This window comes from Camelus dromedarius, chromosome 8 (assembly GCF_036321535.1).
Source record: "Camelus dromedarius isolate mCamDro1 chromosome 8, mCamDro1.pat, whole genome shotgun sequence".
NCBI lineage: Eukaryota > Metazoa > Chordata > Mammalia > Artiodactyla > Camelidae > Camelus > Camelus dromedarius.
In genome coordinates this window covers 45739673-45754890 of record NC_087443.1, presented here as the reverse complement: position 1 = coordinate 45754890, position 15218 = coordinate 45739673, and the positions used below count along the sequence as shown (strand labels likewise).

Here is a 15218-nt window from a genome sequence, read left to right as displayed (position 1 = left end):
CACCAACCCTTAACACCTACCCTTGACTTTCTAGTTTTTTAAAAAATGTATTTTACTATATAACAATCCAAAATTTTTATTTAAGGGAAGATTTTATCACAACTGAACTTCTAGAAAATCTCTTCCAAACTGTAGAATAAACCACTGACATAATTCAATAATACATATATTGAAATAGATAAAAACTTTTATTGATATGTTTGCCCAATTGTTGCAATAGTTCTATTTTGATACCAACTCAGAGTAAAAGTGAAATATTTTATTTTAAATCCTGGAGTTCTTTTCTAGATGAAACAATGACCTTTGGCCATTAAAATCTGTACGTAGTTCAGGTAGGTATCTCTGATTGTTCCATCTTGGGCCTCCAGAAGATAATTTTTTCAGTTTTTCCTAGTTGTAATTCAGTATTTTTATCAATTGAGAGTGTAGGGGACAAATCACAGTGATGTTTGGCAGTACCAGTGTGTTTGACCCAAGAAAAATCACTTCATATTATTACTAATATTGAAAATATTTTGAAATATCATTTATGCTAATCACTACATTGAAATTATGGTAATTAATAAACCTATTGTGAAATGTTATACAAAGCATTGATTTTTTAAAAAAACAACTTATCTTTGTTTCTCAGTATTTTGATAACTCTATTTCAATAAATTAGATTTCCTTTACAATGTTATTTAGTTTATGTATTTACATTTGCATCTGAGAGCAGACTACTAAATGTTCCATTTGTACGTGGCACAAAATGTTTATGAGCCCCTGCTCTGCATTAAAGACAATAGTAGTAGAATAAGGTCTTTTCTGAAATTATGTATCCCACACTCATAACCATATGTGCTCCTGACACCATCAGTATGGATAAGCTCTTTCTGCATCCAGCGATTGTGATTAATTTGTGCTGCGACATGGATGTTCTTCCAGGAGTTTACTCTGTGACATACAGCAAGCTTCCTGGACACAGTCGACCAGGGTGAAAGGAACAGCCTATATGACTAGAAAACACCACCTGACACTGTATGAAACTAACTGGCCCAGATGGGGTTTCCAACCCATGACCTTGATCTGATTGAAGCAGGAGCAGCTCAAATATGCAAGTCATTTTGAACAGGACTTTTTCTCTCTCCCTTAATTTTGTATCTAATTATTCTAAAAGCTGTTAGGTTATATCCTGGACATACTAATAATGTTATGAAACGCCACAAATTTTATAATTTGTCCCCTTCCTCCAATAAACACACACAACTTATGGATGGTGAGGGGAGAACAAAAAGCAAATTGCATAACAATGAAAGAAGCTCATATTTTATATTCAGCTCATACGTTGTTAATTTTTACTGCCAGCTGTGAAGCCAGGAAAACATGTATTATTTGCATGATGGAAACAAAGTGACCCAACAGAAAGAGAAATAAACCCAAATTAGATCTATGGAAACAACTGATTTCCCCATATCTTTAAAAATAACATATGTAAAGGCTCCGTCTGTTATTTCCCTAACATTAGTTTTGTTGTTAATATGACTAATATTTTTGGACTGCTGCTATGTATTTTATCCTCTTTGGGGTGTTTCAGATGTACTAACCACAAATCCATCTCCAGAGTCCAAATTCTTAGCCTCTATGCGATTTTGCTTCTCTCAATGTGAAAGCATGTACTTTTGCATTGATGCAAAAACGAAAAGATTAGTTTCATGTTGAAGTCCACACCCCGTGTACTTTCAGACAAAGAGAGCCCAACTCAGGTCTCCTGATTTATAAGAGGCTACACAGGGAAATTCACTACATATTTCACTAATTGTGAGAATGCAAATGAACGTCCAAATGTAAGACTGATGGGAGAAACTAGTGGCAGGGAAGAATATTAATAAAGTGATAATCCAGATTGAATTAGAGTTAAAACATAGCACTTAAAACAAATTAATACCATTATACTTTTTTTTCTTTAGAGGGCTCATGCAATAAACCTTTTATCCAATCCTCTCTTCTTCTATGTAATATAAATAGGAATTCTTCAAAACTCTGGCTTATGCTGTTCCCGTCATCGTCAGTAAATGAGATGAGAAGTACAAAAAGCAGGTCAAGTGAAACAAGGTGGTATTTTTAAAAAATCATCTAATCCCATAAGATAACCTTTTTTTTTTTTTTTTTATATCTTCAAAGTCTGTAGTTACATGTTAAACATTATGTTTAAAAACCAGGTTTTGCTTGGAGAATTTCTGGGCATGAGTCCCATATTCAGTAATGAGATCAAAGTAAAACTAAAGCCAAAACAGCAGAAGTATAAAAAATACACGATTTAGTTGCTTTGAAGGGCAAAATATTAAAAGAGGAAAACCACTCCATTGTCAGTATTAAAACAAGAAAATATTCATAACCTCTTGGCTCCTTGAACCAGAGGACTGAGAATACAGAATAACTTGTCCTACTGGCTGGTGGAAGCAGTTTAACAAACTCTATGGTCCCTAACATGAACTCTTTCAAGCAGATATAATAATTTAGGGGGAAAAATAAAATGGGAAAGATTATCAAGACATTTAAATTAATTCTAGGAAAGAAGAAATAAATCATTTTTCCTGGAAAATCAGGAAGTATTAATTATGCATCCATAGTGCCCACTTTTTACATCTTAGGTGCTCACTTTTGCTTATACTCATTTCTCCAAATTTGTCCTAAGTCTACTTCAGTCAGGCTTTTGTCCCCACCACTCAAATACAGCTGTTGTTGTCAAAATCACTAGTGACTCCTACACTGCTGAAAGTAATATTTATTTTTAGTTCATACCTTATTTAACCTGTCATAAGCATTTAAAACATTCACTAGTCTTTCAAGACAACACTATCTCTTGGTTGTCTTCTGATACTACTATCCCTTTCTTCTCTTTCTTCCTTGCTGGTTTCTCCTTTTTTCCCCAACTTAAAATTAGAGTGCCCCTGGAGTCAGGCCTTCATCATCTCTTCTTCTTACTTAATTCCTTGCCAATCTTGTCTAATCACATGATTTTAAAAATGTCAGTAACATAACAACTCCCAATTTAAATCTCCAGTCTGGACCTCTGAAGTCCAGAATCCATATCCAACTGTATATGTAGCAACTCTGCAGAAGGAATAACTATAAAGATAGTTATTTAATTATTATAGTTACTGTTAAACTATAATAATCGTTATTTTAATAACTTAAATATGTTTCTTAGATACTCAGTATCTAATAAACATTTCAGATGTAATCTCTGCAAAAATGAAATTCTTATCTTCCTCCTCATAAACCTACACCACGGTATTTTCCACCTCAATAGCATCTCCATTCCTCCAGTCACTCAGGCAAGAACCTTGGGGTCATTGTTATTCCTTTGTTCTTTTATACTTCATGTCTAGTCTATGAGGAAATTTTATTGAATATAACTTCAAAATATATGCAAAATCTAAATGTGTTACCTCCTCCACTGTTCTCACCCTGGTAGGTACCAATCTATCAACATCTGTTACCTCGATTATTTAAACTTCTCTATCAGCTTTTACCCTGGCCAAGAGTCCATTCTCATAATTGCAGCCCAGTGATTTTCTTAAATGCTAGTCAAATCAAGCCACTTCTCTCATTAAAACCCCTCAGGGATTTTCAGTTTGTCTCAGGTCCACAGGATCTGATCTCATATTGGTTTTATCATGTTACTCTCCTTCTCACTAAATATGCTCTGACTACACTATCTTTATGCTGCTCCACTAAAATCCGAGCATATTCCTGCCTCAGAACCTTTGCATTGGCTGTTCCCCCTATCTCAAATGCTATTCCCACTGATGTCCACATGGATCAAATATCTTCTTCCATGAGACTTCCACTGACCACCTCATTTAAATTATATCCCCAGTACTGGAATTTCCAATGCAATCTGCTATTTGTATAGCACTTAACATCTAAAATATTTCAAAATCTGTTTATTAAATTTGTAATTTATTGTCAGAATTAAACTAGAATATAACTATCAAGATATCATGGATGTAACTATTTTGTTAATGTTGATTCCTAGAACTTATTCTAGCAGCTAACATTGAGTAGGCCATCAATAAATATTGAATGAACGAATGCACTTTTGGTAAGGCAGTCACACATTCTACAAAAGCAAACAATGCTGGAATGGAAAGGTGGTTTAGGAGATTAATGCTTGTCTTCCAGCCTGCATCTAACCAACTTCACAACCCCTGATAAGTTCCTTACCCTTCCTTAATCACAGTAAATGACAATTTACAAGACGTCTTATTAAGCATGTGAGAACTCTATGACAAGATATATTCAAAATACTTACGAAAATGCCTAGCAAGAAAATGTCTTGCTCAATAACTGTCAGTTGTATTACTGTTACTAAAAATAGTTCAGAGAAAACCTCTTGCCTCAAGTGATAGATGAGGGGAAAATAAAACCAGGTTTTTTAAATTAATACTTTCAGTTTTCATCTTATCAGTTGATAATATATAATCAATGGATTTTATACACCAAGAAATATTCCATGTCAGTGAACTTCAGATTAAAAAAAAGTCTCATATTAATGTAATGAATCATGGCCTTATTTTAAAATGTAAATTAAATGTTACAACTAAAAAATTAAGGTAAAACCACACTTTAATCTTGATAATTCTGATAACTGCACTTTTCCTGTATTTATATTTATAACTAAAAATGGAATTATACTGTATGTAAAGTAAGTGCCCTTGCTCCTGCAAACCTAACCCTTTATTGTAACTAGTGTCTGAGCATCCATCATTCTCCACTAAGTCTTTAAATTCTATGACAGAGTAAACACTGGAAATTTGTCTGTTTCATTCATTACGAAATGTTTAGCCAGTCTCTGTTATATGGAAGAATTAAAAATGTATTTGTTGTGAATTTTGTGCATTTTCAATTTCAATAGGCCATGTACATCATTGCTTTATATTAAACATTTTCTACAAATAAAATGAATATGCCATGATTTTAATCTCATATGATAAATATTTAGGGAAGGGTTTTTTGGACACTAAAATGAAGAAGAAATGACTTTTTGTGAATGTATAACATGAACACCATAGATTATCTTTATTTGAGCAATCATGGCAACCAGATAGGGCTGTAGTTCTCAAACTTTAGTGTGCGTAGGAGTCAGCAGGGAAACCTACTATAAAGCAGATCCCCACACCCTACCCACAAAGATTCTGGGTCATATATTTGGGATAAGGACAAGGAATCTTCATTTTTATCAAACTCTCTCAGGTGGTTATAATGTGAGTACTTTGAGAGATACCCTTCTGGGTCTGGCTACTTTTTTTTTTATGCTTGGGCTATGCCCAAACTCAAATTTCTAGAAAATCTTTCTTTGTAGTCCTCTTGGTTAGCAAAGATGACCAGTAAGGCTCCAGGATAATACTGTATATACAGAAAAACACTGCTATCATGCCAGCAGACTTTTGACAGCTTCTGGTAATGGATGCTACATAGAATACAATTATAAAATGTGCAAGTTGAGTGCCAGTAGAATTGTTTAATGACGGCAGCATACCAAAGGATTCCATGCACATAAATATGAATATTCTACACATGATAAATTCAGTCTCAGTTACTGTTCTCTTGAGTTCAAGTCTTCTTGACAGTTCATTTTTTTTAATTAACTGAAATTTAAATATACATTAGTCTATACATATACACACACATATATGTATATTTCTGATTATGTTGCTCTCAAATGAAAGATGCTTACGTATTTTCTAGGAAAACCTAAGAATTGAGAATATTGACAAAACCTTCCACCCAGTTCTCTACCTGGAAACACTGGCAAGGTCTTCAACTAGGTTAGTGGACTAAGCTAGAGTTCTGAGATATGGGGGAATTCATTTGGGTATGTGGACCTATACATTTTATCTCACATTTCATCATACCCTATGAATATAAGACTGAAAGTCTTGGTGTGTGATGGAAAAGTACTATTGGAGAACTCTTCATTTAATCTTTATGGAGTCTTCTTCAACTACAGTCCCTTGAAAATCTTGATTTCAAAAAAAAAAGAGAGAGAGAAAGAAGGAAAGAAAGAAAGAAGAAAGAAAGAAAGGAAGAAAGGAAGAAAAGAAAAAGAAAAGGATGCACAATTCACTGTATCCTAAAGCAGATTATTTAGTAGTAGTAATATAGTCTTGATAGAAGTATCAATTTTTTAATTTCACTGTTTTTATTATTTTAAAGTAAAAAGGAGCAACAGATTGAAAACAGGGTGAAGAAAAGAGGCTTTGATATAGACAAGATTTTTGGTACCTAGTCAGTGCATATATAATGCATAACTAACGTACCCTGGAACAGTAAGTTCTGCGTAGCAGTGTATTAGCGTTACCAGTGACTATGAACATAGCATATAAGGCTACTGGGTAACACAAAGTCCTCTTTCTTCTCTATCCCTTTCTTGGACACCACACCCCTTGCTATCTTCCTCTTCAGTAAAGCCTTCAATATACAAAGAATGACATTTCTCAAGTTTGTCTCTCCTAGCAAAGTGCAGCCTGCTTGTTTACATTCATAGGAGGCTGACTGAGAAACTGGCATGTCTATCCAGCTATTCAGGGTTTATGCAGATCCCCTGATCCCTTTAATTCTAATTCTAAATTCAACTCTCAAGTAGAAAATGTGTTCACTTTGGAGACATTTGCTGGAGGGCTAAATATATACTTCCAGTCTCTCTTTCTGATTAGAAATTGCATTCATTTAACATTTTTCCTGATCAATTTAGATTGTTGAAATATATTTAGTTAACCTTTCAACCAATTTGTTTACTTATTAGCATTAATAATATTATCAGCTTATGACTTTCAAGTAGCTAGGCATTTAGAAATGTTTGCCTAGGGATTCAAACATAAATTTCTTGGACTATTATTTGAAATCAGATGTTTATAAAAATCCAAAAATTTTCCTGTGCAATGATAATATATTGTTATTGAGTTCTTTCACAAGTGGAAAGTGTATGGTTGTGAAACACATACTTCCTGAAAATTCTGACTAAAAATATGCTACTTTAATTATTTATAAAAAATTAAAAACAAAGTAATTTATACTGTTAGAATCATACAATGGGAGTTCTTGGGTGTGTGTGAGGAGTTGGGACCAGAAGAGGATGATCTGTATTTTTTTTTTTTACTGTATCTGGATGCTGCAGTTTGTGAAAACTCATCAAGAAGTACACTTTTTGTATGCAATTTCAATAAAATTTCAATAGGCAGGAGGGTATAGCTCAAGTGATAGAGTGCATGCTAAGCACTCACTGGGTTCAACTGAACTTCCTCGAAGAATAAATAAATAAGTAAACCTGATTACCTCCCCCCACCAAAAAACAGACAAAAAAAAACCTACAAAAAAAAAATTCAATAAAAATGTTGCTAAAAAAAGGGCTATGAACTTACTCTCCCAAAATGTGCACACAGGCCACCCCTCCCTCCACACTCTCCCTCCACCCCGGCCACCCCTCCCTCCACACCATAGTCAGCTAGTTACTAGGTTATGGCTACTCAAGTCCAAAGGGCACAACTTAATAAAGGCTGGTCTAGGAAGTGACTCAAAACACCAACATTATTAAGATACCAGAGAATTTCAGGTGCTTGCGTCTTCAAATATATCTGTTCATTAAAGGTAGACCTCAAAAGGAAACTCAGACTTTTGTGCTTTTTCCAGCAGTGTGTCTCGAACACTGAGGTTTCAAAAGCCCTGCTCCTTTTCTGATGTCTTTGTATCACTGAGGTGATTGCTAAGGTGGATTTCCGGAGGCTCAGTCAGGACTTCTGATATGTATTTATTTGTTTGTCTGTTTCCTTAATTACTATTTTAATTTTACCCTGCCTTACCAAGTTCCCACATTATTTTAATATACGGTTGGTTCTCAGATTTTAGTGCTCTGAAAATCACCTGGGCATCTTGCTCAGCAGGTAGAGCCCTAAACTCTGCCTTTCAAAAACAGGCACATCGCATGATCCTAATACGTCCAATCCAAAGCCCTTTGAGAATCACATGGGTTTAGCATTTTGGCTTTTATCAGACAGGCTTGTAGGCAGCTGTTACACTCAAAAAACGCCTAGGTGGAGCACCTTAGATCAGTTCTGCTCTAGCCTCTTATGCAAGTGATTGCTACTGTTTTTAATCTTTAAGTAAGGTTTCAAATTTCACTTTGGACCTGAGAGTTGGAAATAAAAGTGGCAGAAGAGCACTTATGTAACAGAGTTCACCATGGGATCCTGCTCAGCTCGTTAAAAGTCTACAAGAGCTTGGGGTTGAAGCTCCAGTAACTGTAAAAAGCTTGCATTTCCCTTCTATGTACACACATTTTTCTTTCAGAATGTCTTAGGGAGGGATGGCTGGGGCAAGCCTGTGTTGCCTGGATAGAAGATCATATCAATATTACCAACTAGTTAACAATTAAAAATAAGTGCATTCTATTGCTTCTTGACCCTTCTTATACAATTATATTGCTTTAAAACCCACAAAACTACTGTTTAAACTTTATACTCTAAAAATTAAAGAATACATTAAGAGTCTGACAACAAGCCTATTTATGAAAATTAATAGAAAAATCTAAGGACTTACAAAACCATACGATAATTTATCAGATGAAACACAAATAATTTTTTGTATATTATAGAACTGATTTGTTTGTAATGTCATGAATCTAGCAAAAGAGTGTTGGGAAATAAATACATTTTATGTTTGACAAAAAAGAAGAGATACCTTTACTAGACAGACTATAAACAACACACTCCCCAAAGGGGTTTATAATATAACAGCAATACTGACATACTTCCCATCTAGAAAATATTTCTAAAGTGAAGCATATTTTATCTTCATTTGATGTAGTAACATGCCCATTCTGTTTATAATCTATCGCAATGAAAACATGAATCCTTGGAGCTTCTGTATACCTTTCAATAATAAAAATCTTTCTCTTTGCTCAGAGTTTGAGATATGAACTGACACTACAATGACTAAAGTAATTTTGAGTGATTTATAGAAGAAAACCCAGTTACTCTGGGGAAGACCACAGATTCAGAAAACTCCCGCTAAGCACAGACGTATCAGACTACTTGGCTGGTGGTCTGAACATGGGTATCATCTTGGCTGTAAACAGCAAGGCCAGCCAGAGACACAATTGTGATAGTGATGAAGCAGCAACTTTTTTCTAGAATGCTTCCAACTCATGCTGTACCCCCCTTATTTTGCCCTGCCCTTCGCTTCCCCATCCAACAAAGGTCTATGCTGAATTCTGATTCCATTCCCACAGGGTATTCTCTCCACTGGGAGAAAGCTCTACTGAGGTGCCTTATGTGAACTGGTTGACTAGAATAGTCTGTCCTGGAATATATAAATTTCAAATAAATCATCAATATGCCCCCACTCCAAAAAAATCTATCTCTAAGCAGGCTATTTTTCAGAGCCTGGAAGTTAATGACAGCAGGAGTTTAACGTTTCTCCTGTGTATCAGGCTGTTCTTGAGAAACAAACAAACAAACAAACAAACAAAAATACTAGTGAGAAGACCTATTTAGCTTTCAAGGTTTTAGATAGACCCTTTCAGTTTCATTTTCTATGCAACAACCAAGAAGCTTGGTTGAAGAAAAGTTACTTGGGAACAATCACGTGGGAGGGTTAAGGTAGCTTAGGTGCATGAAGGAGTTTGTAGTGGGGAGACATGGCAAGGACTTCTCAGAGAGTAGCTTTCATTTGAACATTTTACAGTATTTATACTTGCTACTGGACTCTTACCATGACCTTTGCAGTCACGAGGGCCTTGCCAAAATCAAGGCACTGTGACAAAAGTGAAAACATTGCTTTTCTTCCTCCAAGCAGCTGCAGGTCACCTCGTGAAGAAGGAAAGAGGCCAAGTGAAATATCACCTCTGTGTATCTTTTCTCAGCTTGCACATTTGGACAGCCACTATATTCAACGTCTGTGTTCTACGTCTGTGCTAACTAACCCAGCTGGATGAATAATGACATGAGAGAAGAGGACACCATAAATTCTCTCCTTGTGTTGATTTCCATAATTGACGTAATAGTCAATTAATGTAGCCTAGTACTTAGAATTTTTAGAAACATGGACAATCGGGGGTAAATAAAAGGATACAGTGTTCTTTCTGAGGAAACAACAACCATGTTTTATGTGACAATCTACTAAATTTTAAAAAAAGGGCATAAAATTAAGATAAAAGATGAATATTTGCAAATGTATCAAATATATCAAATTACTCATTAAGACATCCATGGAGGGATTGTTATTTCATTACTGATAAAAAGTAATCCCTGGAGTTTCTGTAGGATAATTTTCCCTAAAATGTATAAAGGACTTTCATTCTTAACGGACTTAAACTTCCTTACTTTGTATACTTTGCTAGTGGTCAGAGGAAGTGAGCTCATACTTCACTTAACTGCTGAACTAAGGAGTGGCATATGTGTGTGTTTTACCCTTTCAATAGGAATACGTAAGAATAAGGGGAGGCACACACATAGGCTAGAATATTTCCAGAAGTATGAAGTATCTCATCCGTAGAGTTCGTCTTTCTTCCTATGGCTGAACAACATCAGCTCTGATTATTTTTCTCATCCTAACCCTGGCTCGCTGAAGCTTCTTAATTCACTTTTCCCAAAAGGAGCATCAGGCCTTTCTTCTCTCTTCTTAATTTCTCTTTTTTTTTTTTTTTTTCTGATAAGCTGACAATACTCACACCACAACAGAAAGATAGTAACTTACATTTTACAATCTCCTTAACAGATTTAATGAATTTTGATAGTTCTTTCATTTTTGTGGATGATGCCAGACTTTTTATTTTGAGAAGTGATGACTGACGATCTGTGACTTCCTACTCCGTCTGTCTGCCCCTAATACCTGATCTTTGAAATCAACAAGTTCTCTGTTGCAAATTCATGTAGTGGGCAAGTTGTCAAGTGGCTTGAAGGTCATGTGGAGCAGCATGATCTAATTTTTTTGTTTTTGCAACATTCTGTTGGCAATGTGGGGAGACGGGCAGGATGCACGGAAAAGAGGCTGAGATCTGATAGATCACTTGTATGAGGTGATGGGCTGTGAAGATGAAAACTAGAGAATTGCAGTGGGCATGGAGAGTTGGAGAGACATTCAAGAGAAATTTCAGATGCATTTGGATAGGACTTAAAAGGTGACTGGATAGGGCCATGTGGGAGAAGATGTCCAAGAGAACCTGGGAACTCCTACCTTGGGTGACTGGCTGATTGTAGTATTATTAATTGAAATAAAGAAGATGAGGTTTTAAAAGGAAGTACATAGTTTACTACAGTCTTAATTTGACATAACTGCATAATACTAAGAGTAGTTATCCAGCCAGTGGTTGGATATAGAAATCAGAAGAGAAATAAATCTAAGAGCATAATTTCCATACTTATGGCTTCCCTGAACCAGAGGTTTCATGCATTTCTGACTTCTCAACACCAAGCAAAGTGTCAGCCACCTAATAAGCACTCAGAAAGGATTTGGCGAATCGAAAACTAGCGAATTTCACATGTCTTAAAAAGAGCGCATCTGAGTTTCCCACTGAACTCCTGTGAAGTAAAGCATAATTGGTATCATTATTCAAATAGAGGCCAAATTTTTTCTAAAGCTGTGGCATCAGAGATTCACATGCAGGCCCAATGGCTGTCGCCGCTGTTCTTTTAGGCCTCCATCATTTCCTGCATGCTGTTGTTCTGTGACTCTCAAATTACTAAAGCAGAGTAATTTGCCAGGAGACATGGCACATCAGTACTAATATTTAAGCTCGCCAGTTCAAACTGTTTGTTTAAATGCAATTATAAATAGCCTTAAACTGTACCTAAATATAGGTATGGGCTTTTTCCCAGGGATTGAACTTGTTTAAGAAGGTCGATGCATCTTTACTCTGGACAGAGACACGGGATAAAATCATATCAAATACATGCACTTTCAAATGTATGTATTTAAATATAATGAAAATGCAGTACCCAAATCCACCAGCTTTAAATGATTTACTGTGCCAGGAAGAAAACCATTACAACAAATATTTATTGAGCACTGTCTATGTGCTGTACATGTATAGCGGTAGGGGCTTGGGCCACAATGTGATGAAACTGATTAAAATCTGCCCTCCTGTAAAGGTCAGGAGAAAACTAAATAGGAAAAATTCAACACAGAATGATCTAATCCATCACAGGGACTAGCAGGATGCAAGGAGGGGCTTCCAGCCAGTGGCCATGCCTTTCCAGAGGAATTGTTTGTCTTCTCAGCATCTTAAGCATTAGTGAAACATCAATGTGAATTAGATGGTTGATTAAAAAAAGGGAGGAATCCTTCAGGAAGAACTGCAAATGCTTGGAGGCTAGAGAGAACATCGTGAGTTTTAGGCAGTACAAGTGGTTAGTATGGCTGGAACAGAAAGTACGCAGGGTTAATTAAGTACCTGATGTGGGCTTAGGGTTAATTATGCCCATTACGTAGAAGGAAAAGAAGTTAAAGGTCAGCCTGCTAGGCAGTGTAAGGAAGTCAATGAATAACAACAAGACAATCAAACATATCATGACACAATGATACATCATTGTGACCCTTCCTATTAGTTCTAAACTGAAGAGATTTAGATAAAAAACAACTGTGTTTGAGCAACTGACAGACAGTTGCTCGAACATCATTTAATATTTGTATTAGATACCTAAAGTATAAATATATCAACTAATAATATTTAATTAATAATTTATCCATTTAATTATTAGTAATTTATCCATTTAATCCTTGTATTAGATGCCCAAAATATACATACATTAACTAATAACATTTTTTTAAACTACTGCACTTATAATAATGAAGGTGAATTTTCTGGACTTTGTTAGAGACACTGCATGCATGAACAAACTCATTATCATCTAGAATCTAAAATGTACTTTCATATTTCTATCACATAGTCTGTTTTTGCTGTATGAGTATGGTGATCACATGATTTTTTATTCAAACTAGGACATTTTTGAGAGTGAAAGAAGTGTTATGAATAATTATACAAGGACAACAGGCATAAATATGAACCACCCCAGGCAAACCCAGGATTGAGTATGATTCTCATTCAAAATGCATATTTCATTTTAACATATGCTTAAATGATTGCAATTATTTCAGATTTGGAATAGTGTTTTGAAATGGAGCATCCTTTTCTCTTTTAATTAGATGTGTTTTAATCCTCTAATATTCTAAAGTAGGTGAACTACACCTTTTTGTCTTCATAGTTTTACCTTTACATAATTATTTGTAAGTATACTGACTAAAATCACTGGCAGAAAAAGAGAAAATGAAGATGATAAATCTCTAATTTGTGACACGTCTCAGCTGTTAAATGTTCTATCACTTTTTAAAGCAGAATGTTTCTTGAGTTTAGAAGAGGATGCTTCCTTTTACTTTATTTTTCCTTAGCTTCTGAAAAAGAAATTGGGATCAAGTCCAATAAAAAAGAAATTGTGGCCAATGAAAAATGAAGCATTATTAAAATAAGAAAAAGGGAAAAAATGGAGACTTACTATAGAGGAGAGCTATCGGATTGTAGCATTTCAATGGATCCTATACAAAGCCAGACTACTCAGCTATTATTCAAGCAGGTGGCACATTATTATTCTTACAGATTGATATCTTTGCTTATTATTCCCTTGACTGCACACAAAACAAGGTAATTTGCATCTAATAATGTCTGTAAAAACTTCCATTAATAATGTAAAGTATTATTAAAACATAAAAAAAACCCTATGCCTTGTTCTAATTGATTTTTGTTTCTATAATTGAATGGACTATTTCACTATACCCAGGTACAGCAGGACAACTGACTTTGATAATAAAAAAAAAAAAGAAAATTGATTTCAGGTTTCAAGTGAGGCAGTTTGGAATCAGTGCTTTGTCAAGTTTCTTAACGCCCACAGAGTACAGCACCACAGGAACCCAGGTAGATCGACAGGAGACAATGGGTACACATTTTTGAGTCTTACATAGTCTAATGATAATTTAAAATAAAATAGTGCAAGAAGATGAATCTCACGCATGACTATTTTACACAAATGGTAAAAGGATTCTTTCTTTGTTGAATGACTCCCAAATCCCTACTGAATGAAATCCAAGGAAACTGCAGTGGAACATAAGGCTCGCCCCGTGGTCTGGCTCTGTACCTCATTTCCCAGTTAACTGCTTGCAGCCTGGTACATCATGCCTCCAAGCTTTTGCTTCTATTCTTCCTTATGTTCAAACATATTTCCCACTTTTATTCGTTAGCCAAACCCTTCCACTACAGCAACATTTAGCTTGGGGGTAATCTCCAGAAAATCTTCCTTGAGTCCCAAGATTGATTTCAATGTCCCAATGTTTTTACATTGCGCTACTGTCAGCAGTTGAACGATTGCATTTGATTTATTCTTTCCCTTTCTAGACTATGCATGCTTTAAGGACAAAGGACCACTAGACAAACATAGAATCTAGCATGTATAATATAATTGGTGATAACAAAATATGTCCTAATTTGAGCTAAAATTAAATATGTCTATATATTATTATTTGCAGTTACACTGACATATAATAAAACCAGACAAATGTTTCTAAGTAACTGCATGTTGATGAAGTGAAGTAAGTATGGCTTTAGCGTAGATAAACTTAAATTTGAATTTAAATTCTGCTGCTTATTACTGATGTAACTTTGAGCCAATCACTTACCCTATCTAAACTTTAGTTTTCCCATTTGTACCAATGAGTATGGTACTAAGGTTGTGGCTATAATTTAATGAAAAAATTATATGAAACACCTTGTATGATGTATATGATCAGTAAGCTTCCTTACCTTACTTCCTTCTCCTTTAACACTTTTAAAATTAAAAAAGAAATGCCATAGGGCTTCATATCTATAGCTATTTTTCCCTATGTGTAACTATGAAAATGTCATACAATACACACTAGACTCACTGTGTGTCCTTGCTATACCGGATAGAATGCTCTTCTACCAGCCCTCATCTATACTTAGTAAATTCATATACTTCCTTCATTGCTCAGCTCAAGTTTTACCTTCTCAGTGAAGCCTGTAAAATTAACTGACAGATCATCTGGGTTTTCATAGTACCTTTTAAAAGATTTTATTACGCTGTATTAGATATAATTAAACCAAAACTGTAATGCCAAATGGATTCCCTTAACTTTCAAAATGTTTGTGGGCTAGGATCAACTTTCAAAAT

At 35.1% G+C, this 15218-nt stretch overlaps 1 protein-coding gene across 1 annotated transcript in view; it reads right to left on the bottom strand.

The window, feature by feature from the left end:
* Positions 1 to 15218, bottom strand: part of PCDH15 (protocadherin related 15) — a 1333392-nt gene that overhangs the window by 245358 nt on the left and 1072816 nt on the right. The window lies entirely within an intron of this gene.